This window comes from Ischnura elegans, chromosome 3 (genome assembly GCF_921293095.1).
Source record: "Ischnura elegans chromosome 3, ioIscEleg1.1, whole genome shotgun sequence".
NCBI lineage: Eukaryota > Metazoa > Arthropoda > Insecta > Odonata > Coenagrionidae > Ischnura > Ischnura elegans.
Window position 1 is genome coordinate 111,439,175 of NC_060248.1, and position 19,184 is coordinate 111,458,358.

Here is a 19,184-nt window from a genome sequence, read left to right on the forward strand (position 1 = left end):
TCATTCAAACATCGTTGGGACGGGAAGTCGAACGATGATGCTTTAAGGTGCAGTCTGGACAGACAACCCTCTTCATCAAGGGACTCCGTGGCGCAACGGTAGCGCGTCTGACTCCAGATCAGAAGGTTGCGTGTTCAAATCACGTCGGGGTCAATATATTTTTGTCGGAATAGGGTAGTTTCTCTCGGACTGGGCGGGATTGGGACGATCGCCTTCCCTGTTAGCGTATTTTTCAGAGGAAGTAAATTTACATCCTTTGACCTTGTATGCTGCATTCAATGTTTACTACTTATACACCAGTTTATATTTAATGCTACACAAGATGATAGGAGGAAATATTTACCATATCCGTGGCTAGGTACGGCATTTATTTTGCCCCTTCCTTTGTACTTTGAATAACCTCATTCCGAGTGTGGGTTTTTTAATACATTTTAGGAAAAGGGAAAATGGGGTTGTCAATATGACATGAATATGACGATGGATATCAGTCATTTGTCTAATTCATTCTTTATTAAAAGATAAGAAAATTGTTATCATTGTGATATTATGCCCTTGTCGTTACCTGATGTGGACACGGATGTTAAGTATTATCCAAATTTGTCCAACCCTATATTTTGGTTGCGAGATGCTCGGAGAAATTTGATAGTTTTATTGTTTCTTCTTTGCGCGATTGTAAAAATTTTCTTCAGATAGAGAGTGAATCGTTGTCAGCCATTAATGGTGGGCCGCTCATTTTTTGTTTTAAAATGCGAGTGAAAGTAAACTGTATTGTACAATCACTTCGTCTTACTATTTTGCAAAAAAGGTCTATTTTTGGTCATCTTAGTTGTCTTCGATTTTCCCTTCGAAGTCCTTACCAGTTTGTTTTTTGAGATTCGTCATCATCAAAGAGTAATCAGTCGGTTTTATCGAGGAAGTTAATTTTATCACTATCCCTGCATTTTTATTCCGCCCTTCATGGGAATAAATTTCGGTCGGTGCAAGCAAAAACTTTCTTCTTTTGTTTGCCTTTATGCGGTTCTTTATTACGTAAAATTTTCACGCTTTCCATAGGCCAGGAATCTCTTTTTAGCTCTTAATTGTGGATATATAGCAAAAAGTGCAAATTATCTATCAGCTTTCATGTTTTGTGGGTGGCGGTGGACCGTTAACCTGTTTCTCACTCGCTTTATATATTTTCGCTCGCTAGAGGATATTCGTGAATCAATTGAACTAGTAATATGAAATATCATGTGATCTCCTTATTTAAAATAACCTAACCTTAAATTTGTCTTGAAGCCTCCAGATAAAATCTGTACGCGCTAATGGTGGTATACGTGTATTAATACACGTGGTTTTTTCGTAGATATAGTCATTAATTTTCGGCAGATATAATAACAATAACAATAATATCTGTAATGAGCACAGTTTCTCCCCAATTAAGATCATTTTGATATAATAGGACTACATATTTAAAAACGCCCATGCCTAGGCGGGACTCGAACCCGCGACCATCGGTTTGGGAGGTGAGGACTTAAGCCCGCCACCACCGTGGCCGGCTTCGTTTATAAGATAGTCGTTTTTTTTTCGGCATAAAAAATATTTCGGTTTCCGTGTCCCGTGCGTAATTGCCATTGTCTTGTGTGCTGAGGAATTTCGTTTGGGCTGTCACTCCCACGTTAACAACCGTCCCCTTTGTTCTCCCTTCCACTCTTGGTTTTAAGCTCGCCCTCGTCGGTGAAAGTCCTCGCCAAGGACTCGTGTCCCCACCCCCTAGCTTCTCACTCTCCTCTTTCGCGGCAAGGAGCATCACCATCCATCCGTTCCTCATTTATCTCCGTGGCTACGGAGCATGCGAGTGAGGTCGGGACGAGGAATCCCGCTAGGTGAGCGAAGGATGGGCTTTCTTAGGGGTAGGAGGCACAGGAGAGGGAGGGGGCGCTCCTGTGAAGCGATGATGCGACCACAGAAGTCATTTTTAAAAAAAGGAAAGAGTCCTCTTCTACTGGGTGTTTCAAACAGAATATACGTATTTTGAATGGATATATTTATTAAACTTTAAGACGTACGATTATGAAACTTAGCAAACACATATTAATGTTGGTGGTTGCTTTCGGGAAATGCTGCGTAGGTAACATTATCTGCTCGACGTTGCACTCCTCCTCCTGGGAGCATTTTCAAGAAACGTTTCAAGAGCGTTTACACGTAAAACTTCTTCGAGAACAACAACGAGACATGTAACATGATGGGAACAATAGGAAAGATTCATCACTTATCTCCTCCGGGTCCATCTAATTTTCTTTTTCTTTACAAGTACTGGGTGACATTTTCCATCTAATTCATTGTTTTTGTAGATACTCAGGTCTACATTAGCTCTCTCAGTAGGTTTTCGCAGATTTTTCACGCCCCCCTCCTTGTGTGGGCGTTTTCCTGCAGTGGGTTTTTTCCAATAAGGACGACAGTCAATATCCTTAGGTTTTTCCTACGTTCACTAACATCTTTTTACACTTGGTCAATAGTAACTTTGTTAACTTATAACTTTATTTATTTTTTTATTTTTATGTAAATTCTTTGCATGTAATTTCATGAATAACTTGACAATCTATTTAACTGCATATATTTCATGTTTGACGAGGGGCTAGATGGAAGATGGGACTCTTTAGTCCCAATCTCGCCCAATAAAGACGTTTATTATTATTATTTCCATTCTCTTGAAAACGCTTCCAGAAGGAGTTAAACTCGAGCAGATAATATTACCTACGCAGCATTTCCCGAAAGCAACCACCAACCACATTGATAAAAGAAGCTGTGAAAATCTTCATACAAAAATAAACAAACATATGTACGAACCTCTAAAGTTCAGAATACAGTTCTTCAATATGTCCTCTATCAGTGACACGAACAATATCACATGCATACTCAAATTCCTACCATACTCTGGCAGACATGTCCTTCGTGACTGATGTTATGGCAGTACGGAACCTCTTCCAGGTTCTGTGGGAGTGGTAGTACATAAGCGTAGTATTTAACGAAACCTCACAGGAAGAAGTCACAGGGTGTCATATCCGGAGACCGTGGAGCCCAGCTGAGACACGCTTAAATCGTCAGCTCCTTGACGACAAATCCAACAGTTCGGAGTAGTTTCATTCAGATATACCCTTACTTAGATACTCCAGTGAGGGGATGTCCCGTCTCGTTGAAAAATTAAGTTGTGTTCATGAAGCCTCGGAAACAACCAAGGAGCAACGATTGAAAGTTTGGGCAAAAAAATGCTTTGTAATTCGTATATAATTTTCGATACTGTTTATCTCACCCAAGGAGTTTGTAAATATCTGTAGGCGCTGTTTCCGAGTTTTTGGCTGGGTAAAGTTTCCGTCATCTTGGTTTGACAATTTTTGGACTTAAGACTCCGACTAATAATTTAGGGTGGCTAAGTTTTGTTCTGAAAATGAACTACATCAAGTGAAAAATGCTACCATAATCATAAGTATTTCGCCTGTGAATGTCATCGGATTTTTTCCTATCATTCGCGATTCCACAGTTAATTTATAAACTGTGTCCTGTTACCCACTTCACTGGTGGGGATATCCTTAAAAATATGCTTTTGTACTATAATTTTTAGATTTCCGTTGGTTATAATAAAATTAAATACCAGTATAAGTGCAGGTAAATGACTAATTTACTGTCGTAAAATATTATTTTCAGCTGAGATGGTTGTAGAACGTAACCGTGGAGATTGATAATAATTTTTCCCTGGGAAAAGATGTTTGAGTCATAACTTCGCGAAGCCTACCAATGAAGTAAGAAAAAAATGTTTACTTTGCGCGTTTCATAGTTAATTTTAATGTATTAACGAGTTATGACAAAAAATTTCACCAAATAGTAAGCATTGACCCTTGCGGGATTGTCAATGTTTTGGTAAGGATGGGCGTGGCTTTCCTACCCAAGCACTCCGGCCACACTTCGCTCCACGCTCTAAACCATTGGTGCCCCCTCCAGATATTTACAACCTCCTAGGCAACGATCGATAATTTGGACAAAATAATACTTAGTAATTCGTATATTATTTTCGATACACCCTGTTTGTACTCTCGCAGAGTCCTTTGGATAGGCCATTCTCGACACTACTCCCTCACTAGTTATCATGAGGCAACCTAGAGGACTCTGAGTAATATGTTCGTAGTAGAGCGCTTGCTGATCCCATGTTCAATAATCCAAAATTGGGTCTTGTGTACGTTTACTCTGAGATTCTGCCGTTTTTCACGACTCAAAAGTATTTTTACCATTTTATCAGATTAATCAATTCCGGCCTACATTTTGAAATAAGACATTGATTTCTAATCACATTTAATAGTAGACATATTTCGGATTTAAGTACTCCTAAAAACTAAGGTTTCACATTTCTCTCGTGTTAAAAAATATTCAGTGTCATTACGAAAATAGAGACAATTTGGTTTATTATGATACAAGTTATTATACATTAATATCAAAATTCTCACTTTTCCCCTCAGCGAGAATTAAATGTAATTATATGGCAATGTACAAACAGAGTAAGTATTATGTAAACGCTGTCGTCGCAGTCAGGTATTCATGCGTATCAAGTGATCTCGGATTGTGTCAACACTATCCTTATCCCAAGTTCAGTATTTCAAAGTTGAGTCTTGTGTATGTTTACTCTGAGCTTCTACCCATTCTCACTGCTTTAAAAAAAATATACCCAGCTTTACACGGGTGACGATTATAATCCCTTAGTTATAATGACGGTCATCCATTAACACTTGTGGAACAAGCACGAATGCATGAACCAATTTAGAACAGGCTCTATTTTCTGTGCATGCATTCGCACAAGTTGGGTGGTTACACGGTGCATTTTGGCGTTCATTCTCGCGTTCATACATTTAGACATTAACATGTACGTGTTAATGTACAGTGTAAACAGGCCTTTAGTCATGTCAGTGATTAACGTGCTGGAAATGGCTTAATGCGATGTATCGGTTAGGTTTTTTTTTACGTAGAAACCTCACTCTGCCCGGAGAGGTTTTCTGCAAACCAGTCTGATTAAATTGGTATGATAGGAGCAACTGCCGTGAATCTTTCATTGTGTACTGGGATATCCGCCGATATATATAATTTATCACGGTAATTAATAGTTGTGTTATATGTGTTATTTGAGTTATATGTGAATATGAAAGGGAAAAGTGTCAGCAGAAATTGGTGCGTACGATTGGGTTGTTGCAGTCGCGCAAAATTATAGAAATATATGTATAAACTCTAAAAGAGTTGGTAAGGTGGAAGTTTTTTAAATACGGTCTCATGTTTAAAGGATTATATTTTATCTTTTCATTATTTGATGGAATAAATTCATTTCAATCCACATAATGAAGCAAGACATTGATTTCTAATCATTTCTATCAGCAGAGATATTAAGGCCAAGGGATCTTCAAAACTCACTACACCCTACCATCTCTCACACGTTTTTTAAATTTTGTTTTTGCTTGTAGCGTGTAATTGTAATAATTATTATTAATTTTTAAGTCTTGAGATACATTGAGTAAAATTTGAAAATGTTATTAGCCAGAGGGGAATGTACTCTGCCATTGCCATTCTTCTCCCGATATTTTTGTTTTTCCCGGTCTTCCCGATCCCGGATTGAACAGTTTTTAATAAATGGAAACGGAAGGAACGTACATCAAACTATTTAATTTTGTCTTTGGGGTTTTAAATTGGAATAAAGAAAAATATTCTTAAAATTTTGTATGAAATTACGCGTGTAAAATAGTGTGTTAATGAGATAAATGTTCTAAAGTTTTAGTATACTACGCACTTAATTCATTTAGAGCTAAGAGTTATGCAATTACTTAAGAATACGCTATGAATCCTTCAATGTTGCAGAGAGGGTGCTTCAATCTGTCAGAGAGGGTGAATTGTTTTAAAACGAATGGAAAAGTTTGGTAGTTTTTTATGTCTACAGTAAAGTTGTGAATGCTTGACTGTAATGTGAGAAAATTACCTTGGTATGATTTCAAATTAGTCCATTTAGTAATAATTCCTACCATCATTATGTGAAGGTGCAGCCATATATTCGACGTTTATCCTTTCTACGTTTGTATGTGGGTCCCACATGTCTGGCCGCGAGCTCCTCGTAACCAAGTTACGATCCTCGCTCCCTCTTCTTTTCCCTTTCCCTCACTTTCTCTTGCCGCCGCTTCGCATTACCGGTTCACCCTGGGCCGGATAAAGACGTCACGAAACGCCTCCCCCACCCCCTCGCTCCCCGCCACCTCTGCGCCCCATCGTCTTCCTTTTTCTTCGGAGGTGTAGGGTTAACGGTCAATCGCATACTATATACGCGCGGCCAGCCGACGTAAACCCGCCCTCGCAGTCTCTCCGCCATGCCCACCTGTCCGAGTTGTTTTGGTGCGCCGCCGCCATGGGAGAGGTCAAAGGGGGTCAGGCGTACTCGGAGGGCTCATTCCCGCCTTGACGGCACACCATTTGAGGAAAGACATAGTGTCACCTTCGGCGCAGGAGTGTACAATGTACACTGTGAAACCATTGCATTTGTCAATGAAATTATATGACGAAACGTATTGCCGAAGAGTTGAGTTCTAATGGTGAACCAAATTATCTCTCTCGTCTCATGCTTAGCCTTATGGAAGATCATTTTAACGTAAACGAAAATTAAAACTTAGTTACATTCCATCAATTCATTTTCAGGTGCAACGAGTTTCGACGCATCGGCGTTGTCGCTAGTTGTACCTGAAGATGGCGCCACTGCATCGACACTAGTTGTACCTGAAAATAAATTGGTGGAACATAACAAAGTATTTCTTTTCATTTACGGTGAACTACATCTTATCGACGTAATCAATATTTAAGATTTCTCATTTGTTCCGTGAAAATATTGTTTATTATGGGACCAGTTTGCCAACTTATAAATTTGGCATAGCCCATAAGTAAAATCAGATTATCGAACATTAAATAATACGTTGGGGTTCTGAAGGCCATCGATTCTCAATGGTACTGTGTGACTTTTCGTCATTGTAATGCGTCGGAAATTTCAAAGTTTTGATACGTTAAATACATTACGTCGCGGTGCTTGACGTGATGCTCATTTAAACGCGGTCTGGATGGCGTAATATTGAGCAGCGCGATAAGTAAGGGTTTTAGATATATTACAACTCAAGGTAACTCAATATTAAAGGTTTTTTTAATCGATATTAATGCATAATTGAAGCATAAAATATAAAGTATGTGAGTTAGTAAAGAAAAGATCATGTACACGTGTGATAAAGGTAGGATAGAGAAACATCAACTGCGACATTTTTTAGAAAAAATTACCTTTTTGTGAAAGGAATGAATAAAGTTCAAGTATTTTATCATTCCCAAATGTGGAGATTACATTTCCTGTTTTATAAATTGTAATCAGGGAAGAACGACTGTTCGGGTTATTTTAGTGCGCCGGGAGGAGGTGGATGGGAGAGGTCAAAGGAGGTCAGGCCTTCGGTCAGCGGCCGCCTCCCGCGTCTTCGGTGCTGACCAATTGAGGAGGGATATAAGGTGACTCCATTGGCTCAAGAGCGCACTCAAGATGCCGTTAAACTGTGTCACACGAATGACACATCGATGGTTGCCATGGATGGACTTGCCACTCAAGCAAGGTGCCAATAATGTCCAGCCCCGTGATCACCGTCTCGTACTCGCTACGTGCGAGTATCGCTTAAGATGTATCGGATGACGGTTGTCACTGTGGGCGTCACTTAACTCAGTGATGGCATGGAATGGCATCTGAGTATCGAGAACACTCGGAGCACATATTCCTGATGCCTGTGCTTTTAAAGGTTGCTCATACTCGTAGGCATAGACTTAGTGTCTTCTCATGTGTGAATTGTCATTTTTGACGTATGAAAATGTTATTTATTGTTTGTTGATTTACAGATTCCAAGCTATTAGTATTTTTTGCTGTCTCCGAATATCCCATTGCTAATCCGTCAATTCATATATGTTATTTTTTCTTTCTTCCTTTCCAATTTTTTTCACGGTATCTTTTCGTTTTGAAAAAATCATCCTTGAATTCATATCATATTTTGATTATTTATCATATAAGTTTGGTTATATTTATGTGTTAAACGACAAGGTGACACCAGCGGATTTCATGCGATTTCATTCTCCAAATGGAATTTGGGGTCACCTCCTATTCTCCGGGCATTGATTGACCTCGTATGAACTTAGCAATATCAGGGAGATCACGATTCTATTGAAGAAATTTCAAAGGAAACAATAGAAAAGCTTTGTCTAGAACTCGGCATCAGATATACAAAATTTCTCTGAATTTTTATGTGGGACGTAGACGTTATGGCAGTGGTTTTTCTGATCGAATGTTGGATGCAGAGATACCAGGATCCTTTAGCACTACCAGAGTAATCAATTATCTAGTACAGTGGTGTAGCCAGGAAATGGAATTTTGTGCGGGGGGGTCCAACACCAGGGGGGGGGGGGATTTTTTAAAAACAGGGTACTAAATATAGTGTTTTAAACTAATGCAAGCAATCATAATCGAAAAAACCTTGTTGAAGAAATATTTTGTAAATCATGATTTTTCAATATTTTTTATGAAGGAAAATAATTGTGTTTTTATATTCCGGGGGGCGGGGGGAGTTCCGGACCCCCGGTGACCTTTTTGAACTAATCTCCACACTTAATTTTAAATTATGAATAGCGATGGAGATACGGTTAATGTCATATTAAAAGTATTACATATTGTCATCTGATTCTGATTTATACTGAAATTTTCAGCTTGATAGCTATTTGTAAAGTGAGTTAAAATTGAGTTGCAAAATTTGACCGGGCATGATGAAAAACAACAAAGGGAGATTATGAAAGCGTTATAAAATGGCATTATTCATAATTATAAAGAAGACAATTTTTATTTGCAGCCTCTCTCAGTGTTTGGGGATTTATAAGTTAATATGCTCATATGCTTGTTCTCTGTTCTTTAAAAATTGATTGAATTAACATTTAGGCTGATCCTCTTGTGAGAACATAAAACAAGGTTGTATTTATTTCATAGTTTTTTATGCGCGAGGCCTGGACTGGACGTGGTGTAGCGTAAGCCGTTAGCTTCCTCTTAGAACGAATTGTTCTTCTACTGAGGGTCGAAAGGCCGCTGAAGGAATGGGGATGTTTTCAGCAGCAAGGCACCAGCGTGAAGTTTTCGATTTCATGTAAAGAAAGTTTCTACAGCGCAGCATGACGATTTTCCATGCTGTGTTGGAATCAAAGGGCGTACCGGTGAGAATGCATTATTATACGAGGCATAATCGGAGGAAATGGAATTCCAGAATACCACTTTGATTGAAAGGCACAGTACGCGTGGAAATCCGTCGTAAGCGACCTGACGAGAATCATATCGTTGTGTGATTCACTTCTTCGTGCTTATTCTAAAGAACGGTGTTATCCATAGTCTACGTTTCTGGCTGAAGGTATTGGATGTCACCTAAAAAGCTGAAATGATTAGCCAGGGGGATAAGGATTCAAGAATTTAGTTGTTTATAATACGTCCATTAACTTTTTTGCAATAAAATTTTTATCCTTTCCAAATAAATAAAGCAAGAAGGAAGTTATGGATTTGATAACTACCCAATTATGCTCTCTTTCATGATACTCTGAGACCATTCGATTTATTTAGCTACCTTGAATGCGAAAATCCAAGATTTTTTTATCCAATCGTGCATTCTACGTAAATTACTGCTAATTCTTCAGCTATCACTAATTGATTACTAATTTTTTATTGTATTGAAGATGAGTAGACCATTTTTCAAGATACCTGTTCTCATTAATAGTGGTCAATGAAACTTTACGGTAGGTAGTATATTCACTTAAGAGTACTCCATGGAAACCTTAACCGGTAGAATACTTTAATAATAATAATTCACTTAAGATTTACGATTCATTGCACTAACAATGGTTTCTTTGTTGGTGGTTCCCGTTTTATTCCATGGAATATAATGAGAAATGTATTCGTGCATCGATCTGAGAGATTTGAATTGCTGGATGGATTGTACGGTTGCCATCCTTTCCTTCTGGCCTGAATCTCATCCTCTTCATCAGTCTTTCCATTGTGCAGCGTCCTGAATTTTATTTCACCGGAGGCTTTATGAGATCGTGCTCGCATAAAGTCCGTTCCATTCACCATAATTGAAGTGTCGCGGAATGTAAACCAAGAGAGCTGTCATCAGTGTTCTTATCGTGAAGGTAAATTTTCGTCAATTGCGCTCAATGCGGATGTTTTATTGCTTTATTAGTTCGGAGATTGATAGGAAGTCGATGAATCGTGAACATTGGCTGGGGAAACTCTCTCTTCGCCTCATTCATTATTTTGCTTGTGTACTCTTATCATACAAGCTATTGTATGCCGCTATCTCTTGATCAGTTGACGCCTTCCGCTATTATTTTGTTAAATTTCGATTTTGGCCACTCGTTGCTGCTTTTCCTCTGTACATTATCGTTTTCTGTTTAACGGAGGACTTCTACATTTGTTCGGTTCCCATTTTGCTCATATTTCGGTGATAACTGACTTGTTCCGGCTCCATCTGGTATCTTCAAGTTCGAGTGGACATCGTCGGCTTGCAATTGAAAAAAAGACTACGGTATGAACGCAAAAAATGGACGAGTCGTCTCCCGAGCGTCGAATAAATAACTTCGAAAAACAATGATCAACTACAGTGAAAAATAAAGCATTCAAATCCTTAAATCGCTATCATAAGTCTACAGTGAGTCTCATTATGCGAAACCATCTATGATGGTTTTCATTAAATGAATATTTACCAAACTTTACTATGCTCTAAAATGGAGCGGGCTCTTAGCGTATCAAGGTTAGTCTTAATTCAGTAGAACTAAAATAAGCTAACTTCCTAAATTTTCGCAGTAAAAAATGTTGCAGCGTGGAGGTAGCGTGGTAACATGGTATAGAGAGCTTATCTACTGTAACCGTAGGGATCAAGGAAGCCTTTGAACTCCTCCTACATTCCTAAATTCTTGCCCTTTGAGTTTGCCCTGTGAATGGAACTACCCCTACACTAAATTATTGATATCGCACACCTGTGGTTTACTTTGGGAGTAAGCTCTAACCTCAAATGTACAAACAGATTGCGTTGAATACTGTCGACAGTCGTCGGAGACGATGAAGAGACGCGGAGAAAATCCTGGAAGCAACGGCGCGCCGGTTATTGGTTTTGGTATTTTTAAAGTTAAAAAGCGGTCAAAAACGTGAGAAATTACACTCAAACAACTTCTGCTTAAACATTCCTGTAATTCGAAAAATGGGTAGTAAGGGGAGATAAAAAGATCCATTTACAATGGAATGATCCTTTATCTTCACATAATTAGTATTTTTGGACGGTTTGAACGCCATCGAAAAATCGAATTTTGTTCGCGGAAAAGGGCATCTCAGACCACTGTGCGGCTCTTGGTGCATGCATACATGCATGGTATTTTAGGTGGAATCTGCAATACTTCAGGAGGGCAGACAATGTTCAGCATTTTTTTTCCATAAACATAAGGTTGCACTTTGCAGATGCTATGGAAATGGGTTTTCTTGGGTACTATCCAGCATTTTCGAAATTTTATTTAATACTCTGGGTTTTTAAGGATATTAAATAATTCAGGTTTTTACCAAAATGTACTATTATAATCGTCTGAAAATTCTCAAAATAGGTGAGATTACGCAATCGTATCAATGACAATCGCTCAAATCTCTCGTGTTATTAACCTCAAATATTAATTGTTTAAGACAATTGAGAGGGTGAGAAGCCAAGGGTTACAAGTGATATTTTTTAACAGAGTTAGTTAAAGTTAACTGTTTGAAGAAATACACAAAACTTGGTTGGCATGGGATACGAGTGAGTGGAAAATCGAATGCACTACTAAATGTCTAATTGATCTGGTTTGTTTTCTATACCTAATTTCTGCACCTAACACTGCATAGAAAAAAGAAATCACTTGTACCCCTAGGCTTCTCACCCACTCAATTACAATCGCACATTTTCGTCCAACCTTAATAATTCAATCACATTAAAAGCCATAGTATTAAATAAATGTCAGAAAGGCGGAATACTCGAGAAAAATCATTTTCAAGGTAACTGCAAAGGGCATTAAAAAAATGTTTGCGTTGTCATAGTTAAGTACCTAAGGAGTTGGACCCCATGCTTACAGGACGTAAAATGCTTAAAATTGTGTCCCCTACCACCTTCGGAAGTATTCCAGATTCCTCCTCAAACACCCTGCATGGAGGAAAATTTCCAATTCTATCACAACATTCCACCAGATTACGCGTGAGACGATTCATTTTATTCATTATTCTAACTCGTATCGCCAAACTGCCCATTTTTTCTCCCACCACCCATATTTCAGTATTTCCTGGCCTCGGGGAATTTGTTCCGGTTTTTCGAATGAATTCATCACACCCCGTTGCGATCCGAAGTGTTGACCCACCGGTTTCGACTCCCCCCTTCTTGTGAGTCGAATTTGCATACGTGTGCCTAGCAGCATTCGATGGCCGGATATCACCTGCCAGGTTATTCCTCCTTCCCATATCCATTTTTGGGATCCTGCACCCATATGTCAACAATGGAACGAGCAGCTCTTCGAGTAGGAAATGGTCCGAGAAATGACCCAGTTCTCATGGCCGCCGCTTATTTCGAGATCATCCCGATGGACCCGATCGGTGGGAAGGAGGAGGCCACCTGGATTTTTTCGCTCCTAATTCGCGGTTGCACACATTCCATTTCTTTTTATTCATTCGCCAAAGAATAAGACGAATAGCATACCGATATGCCTGGGGGAAGGAAACCTAATCTTTCACTCTTATGTGTATCTTGCTGTTCTCAAAAATTGCTGTGTCTTCTCCCTCAGAGTTTTTCCTTTGCCTCCGTGTTACTCCTTGTTTCTTAGTGTCCTGTGTGTAGTGCCGTTTGAATATTCATCTTTCCCTGGTTTAATAATACCGCACTATCCTAATATTTACCGATGTCCATTCGAGAAAGGGTGAAGCTTAGGTAATCAACTTTTTCAACGCTTGAATTTTGCATCTGCTTAGTGACGGAATAGCCAATACAACCATGAAATTCGGGATCCGGTTGTCATTTTAGGATAAACTTGACTGTACTCGCGTTTTAAATTTTATGACTAGCCCAGTTTATGTAAATCGACCTGTTTCAATGAACTTCAATTTTTCTGTCACTTTAAAACTTTTCTTACTTCTCTAGGTTTTCTTTGTCAGAGAAGCATGTTCGGTTGGAAGATAATAAACTGCGTGTGAGTATCCAAAATACTGCATAATACGAGGCACTTTTCCCACTAATACAGGTTCATTCCCACGCTAAGGTGCTTAGATCTTTTTCGTACCTTTATGTGTCCTTGGGGATGGCCCCATGAATGTATGCCACTGGATAAACCGTGATTATTTCTTTTAAACTCAAAGAAATCATATGTTGTGTTGGAATTCCATTCCAGATCACATTTTTGACAGTCACGTATGCTACTATTTAGATCACTAAGCCTTTTGGTTCAGCTTCCGGTGAAACCGAATGATTTTTTCATGCCAAAATCAATCATTGATGCGTAAATCTTTTATTTTTTCAATAAAAGTTGCGTCACATACGATAAATACCATTTTACGTGGTAGATTCAGCGCCTTTCCTCGGATCATGGCCTGGGGCCATCAGTTGCTTTTGGCTAGTTGGAGTATTTTTGCTGCAGGTTTCATCGCAACCTTCGGCTTCCCTGTTCCTGCTTGCCGCCGATCACGAGACTGCTTTTCTTGGGTTAGCTTTTTTTGCATTTTTTTACCTTCTTGGCATGCGTCGATCTGTAAGACTTACTGTGTGTGTTGCAAGCGATGGCACTCGACTTTTTGCTACTTCCTAGTGCGGAGAAACATGTCGATTTCTCTGAACTGAGTGGGTCGTTACGCTAAAGTGAAAATCCTCAATGCTCAGTTAAATCCAAGTTTTTTTTTTCAATTGAAACCGGCGACACGAAATAACCCGCAATTTAAAGTCTTTGGAAGTGTCAAAAGGTGAAAGTGATGTTCTTTCCTCGAGGTCTTCGCCAGGCCTCATCGTTTCTACGCCCCAACCCAATTGAAATTTTTAAGTTTAGCAAGTATAGTCATGAAAACACGATAGTCTGATGAAGACATTCGTCGAGGGACAAGTAGATGGCGAAAATGGAAAACGAAGACCTCCAACATAATGTATGGAATAGTTAAATAAGGATGTGAATGTGAAGAGTATACGTAGGTGTTAAAATATTACCTCATTGGAGAATGTAATGGAGAGCTGCGTAAAATCAATCTTTGAATCTTGACCAGTGACGATGATGCTGATGAAATATGAATTATTTTCTTCGGAATTATATTAAGTCCCGCTCGCTCATATGAAAATTTGCGTTTTTGGCCTATCATTTTACCAGATCTTAAACGTTCTCTTTGGTCAGTTTTTCTCATGTTCTTCAATTGTAGCGATTGCCCTCACACTTCGCAATAAAGATGATAAAAAATATTGTCGTTCACGATCTTTAACCAAATACATCTTCCACAATCGTGAAAAACCTTAAAATCCTGGTTAAAAATCTCTTCACATAATTAGTATTTTTGGACGGTTTGAACGCCATCGAAAAATCGAATTTTGTTCGCTCTCTCTCCTTTGTAACGTGCAAACATTAATAAACGAGAAGCTATGAATATTTTCAGTGGGTTGTAAGTTATGTGTTAAAATATTAAGGTTTTTCGTTTGATTACTTCAAATGCCCTTGAAGCTCCAGTCAAATCCTAATCAGAAAAAGATAGGGCAGCACAGTTGCAGGAGAATATAACTGTATTTGTTCCATCGCAGTTTTCCCGTGAAATTTAACTTCGTCATACCTCCCCAATTGCGTTGCGCATCCCGTGTTCCAGATGGTTTTTTGATCGTCCCATCGCACAGTGGGCTAGAATCGAAAAAAGCTGGCCAAAACCTCAAAATCGATTTTTTTGAGCTAGGAAATTGAAACTTCGCATACACATTCTCAAATAAATTGTGCATAACTTCCCAGATTATTTTGGTCCTGTGTTTACACTTTAACAATATATGTGAGGTCAAAGTTGAGCAAATTTAGCGAAAAACGACCACCCTCGATTTTTTCTGAAAATTGCCGACTTTATCCTCGTGCAGTCGTTTTATAAATAGATTTATCGACAAAACTGTTATACCATCTTAATTGACACTTCTTATTCTTTCATTTGAAGGGTTTTTAAAGATTTTGTTTCATCAATAATCATAGATACATAACAAAATGGCGGAGCCTGTTTTCAACCCATTTTTTCACATAAACGTAGAAAAAAAGTAGACATTGTCACCGGCTTACACTAAGTAACTTATATCATGTCGTTCTTTGAAGCTTCTATATTGTGAATCTAAAGTCAAACCTTGCACCAATTTGCAACCCCGAATTTTAAATAGTTTTTTCGAACGCACGGACGACACCGGTTCTGGCCGGCGGCGGCGGAGAGTACGGCGACGCGGCAAGCGGGTGGATGCAATATGGTCTCATTCACTTTTATGTGTGGATAACAGATATATTAGTGACAGAAAATAATCACCAGAAAGTAAAATTTATAAATATTGCTACGAATGACTCTCATTATGCAATCGCTCGGCACTGCAAGAGGTGCACTGAAAGGTTTCCTTCTTTGAGTGCATTCCATGGGGAATGGACTTAAATCGCGTGCTTAAAGTGGGGAAACGGACTCTTTTATTAACAAACAAGCTCTATTTCTAGGCAAGAGCCTTCGATGACCCATAGCCTCCACTTCCTAACCCTCCATACATATTTAAAGGCCTTCTGACCACGGTCGTTTTACAGTATTGTTGTAGTGCCGAGCCCTTCGAACTTGTTTTTGGTTTGAAGTTTGAACTCCTGTTAGCTTTAAAAGTTTCGGAAGGCATATTACTCACATCAAATAATGTATTCTTCCTAAGAAATACAGTTTATTTTAATGTATGCCTTATGCTCAATTTAAAGTATTGATTTAAATCTCTTACCTATATATCAACGTCATTATTCTTATTAAACTGCGCTGCTGACAAAATGGTTATTTTTCAGAAATATTTTACCATACAAACATAACATAAACAAAAGCAGCAAAATTTACACTTTTCCCAACTAACATACTGCAATTATCACTGTCAGCAATAAAAGGTTACTGTTTTTCATTCACTATCTGACGAATTTTTATCACTTTCACTGTCTGAGCTAAAGCATTGTTTTCCTTTTTCAAAAACAGATCCATTACATTTTTCGGCAAGCTGTGTGTTTCCTCCAATTTAATTGGCGTAATTTTTGTCATTATCAGTTATGATATTAGTAGTTGTCTTCGGAATAAATCCCTATTTGTGACCACTCGTGCCATTTTTCTAGTCAACCGTTCACGGAACTTTCTCACGTCCTTATACCGTGCCTATATCGCTTCCCCTGTCAGTTGTCGCCATTAAGAATGGACTCTTTTGCAATGTCAGTTCCTTGAATGAAGACCTTATGTACGGTTGGTGGCATACCATAATTGTATTTAAAGCGTCAGTGTGAGAGAGAGAAAATTAAATTATTTGGAGAGGAAATCTAGAATAATTGTGATGACTTTTGAATACTTGTGCCTGTTTCATGCTTGGCCTAAGGAACAGCATTTTTTACCTAAACAAGAAGGCACAAAGTTGCTCACGAGCAATAATTCATGAGACATAGGCCCTCGTTCCCACGTGTGATTATATTGCGCATGTCCTAACTGCTGCAAAGCCGTGTTTGCAAATTTAAGTGCACTTTATATGCGACGCGAAACTTTGAACTGTGGAAATGTAAGTTAAGATTCGAGTCGCAGTAAGATGCAGAACCATTTTTGGAAACTTCTTATATAACCTCTGCTACAATAATTTCACTCGGGTAAATGAAATCATATACTCGCGTCACTCTCTCATCGCTGGGGTTAATATTATATCCCTGGCATTTCAGATTTTCGAAGACCCTTGCACCGAAATTTTGTGAGCTGCATGGACACAATTACTTAGTGAGAGGGCCTCTTAATCTGACATAACATAATACTCGGGGTTGCATTTTATCCACTTGGCAAGAGTTCTTGCCTCCGAGGATGGTCACTGTATCTTCCTTTTGCATTCGTTTTCCTCATAGTCGTTCTCTTCATACAACCCTAAAAACATGAATTGACGTCCATCTGCACTGGCTAAACTAGAGCAACATGTAAATTGTGCTGCATAAGGAATAGTTATTAATTGCTTTAAATCAAGAATATAAATTAAATAACCTTACTGGATAAGAATAATGAACTCTTCAAGCACCAAGACAGTACTTGATTTGGCAAATTTCGGCAAAATCAAGTACTGTATTGAGCCATTTTCCATCACGTTTAAGGAATATATTATCTGTTATTGTTAAAAAGTTTATTAGTTAGTAAAGCACGCGATTTAAGTCCATTCCCCATGGAATGCACTCAAAGAAGGAAACCTTTCAGTGCACCTCTTGCAGTGCCGAGCGATTGCATAATGAGAGTCATTCGTAGCAATATTTATAAATTTTACTTTCTGGTGATTATTTTCTGTCACTAATATATCTGTTATCCACACATAAAAGTGAATGAGACCATATTGCATCCACCCGCTTGCCGCGTCGCCGTACTCTCCGCCGCCGCCGGCCAGAACCGGTGTCGTCCGTGCGTTCGAAAAAACTATTTAAAATTCGGGGTTGCAAATTGGTGCAAGGTTTGACTTTAGATTCACAATATAGAAGCTTCAAAGAACGACATGATATAAGTTACTTAGTGTAAGCCGGTGACAATGTCTACTTTTTTTCTACGTTTATGTGAAAAAATGGGTTGAAAACAGGCTCCGCCATTTTGTTATGTATCTATGATTATTGATGAAACAAAATCTTTAAAAACCCTTCAAATGAAAGAATAAGAAGTGTCAATTAAGATGGTATAACAGTTTTGTCGATAAATCTATTTATAAAACGACTGCACGAGGATAAAGTCGGCAATTTTCAGAAAAAATCGAGGGTGGTCGTTTTTCGCTAAATTTGCTCAACTTTGACCTCACATATATTGTTAAAGTGTAAACACAGGACCAAAATAATCTGGGAAGTTATGCACAATTTATTTGAGAATGTGTATGCGAAGTTTCAATTTCCTAGCTCAAAAAAATCGATTTTGAGGTTTTGGCCAGCTTTTTTCGATTCCAGCCCACTGTGCATCGTTTCGCTTCGTGGCCAATCCTCCCTAAGATCTCACGGACATTCCTGTGCTCTTTAACTTTGATGGGGCAGTCGGAAGAATTATTGCCGTAAGCACCATCATCGTTTCTTAGTTTGTGTTCATCATGGAGTTTACTAGAAATACACAAGAAGTTTCTTATTTATTTCGTGTGGTCTGGGTTTAAAAAAGATTGCGAAATCTTTTGACCTCTTTTAATCCCTGGCTTTAGTTTTACTCCCTTGCGTTCGTCATTTTATAAAAAAACATCTTCGTTGTTGGTTTAAAATATCTTCCGGTCTAAGGAATCTGTCGTAGAATGTATCTTTAAAAGATATAATTTCTTTCTTTGTCGCTGTCAGCTAGGTCGTCAAAGTATTTCCTTGCGGTTTTCTTCACTATATCTTTAGCTGCTGTCATTTTGCTGATGGAATATACTGCGCGGTTTCCCAAAATTGTCTTATTTTAGAAGTTGACCTTAGGTATCTCCTTTCTAGTTTTTCAATCTTATCGATCTTGTCTTTCGTTAGCAAGCCCCACCACGCCGGTGTAGTGGACTGGACAGTAGAGTGGACTGTATAAAGGATGTATATACTATTGACTTTGTGGCTACCGACGCGACGTGGCGTTACTTTTTAATATGGGGCTTAGAGACACCCTTTCCCCAATATATTTTGCGACGATCTTGTCAAATTGGTGACTCATATTGAGTTTTCGATCGAACTCGACACCTAAGTATTTTACGTATTCTTCCCAACTCAAGACTTGTTGTTTAATTCTAATTCTTGTTCGCCTGTTGTCTTCCATTGTTGCGTGTTTCCTAAAAAATATTGCTTTCGTTTTTTCTGTATTTATTCTCATTCTCCATTTACTAATACAGCTTACAACGTCATCAAGGACGTCCTGGCGA

General features: G+C 38.7%; 1 protein-coding gene and 1 non-coding gene across 4 annotated transcripts in view; both read left to right on the forward strand.

The window, feature by feature from the left end:
• LOC124156362 (rhotekin-like) overlaps nucleotides 1-19,184 on the forward strand; it is a 585,015-nt gene that overhangs the window by 145,026 nt on the left and 420,805 nt on the right. The window lies entirely within an intron of this gene.
• On the forward strand, nucleotides 82-153 carry Trnaw-cca. Its single transcript has one exon. It is a non-coding gene; the product is annotated as a tRNA-Trp (tRNA).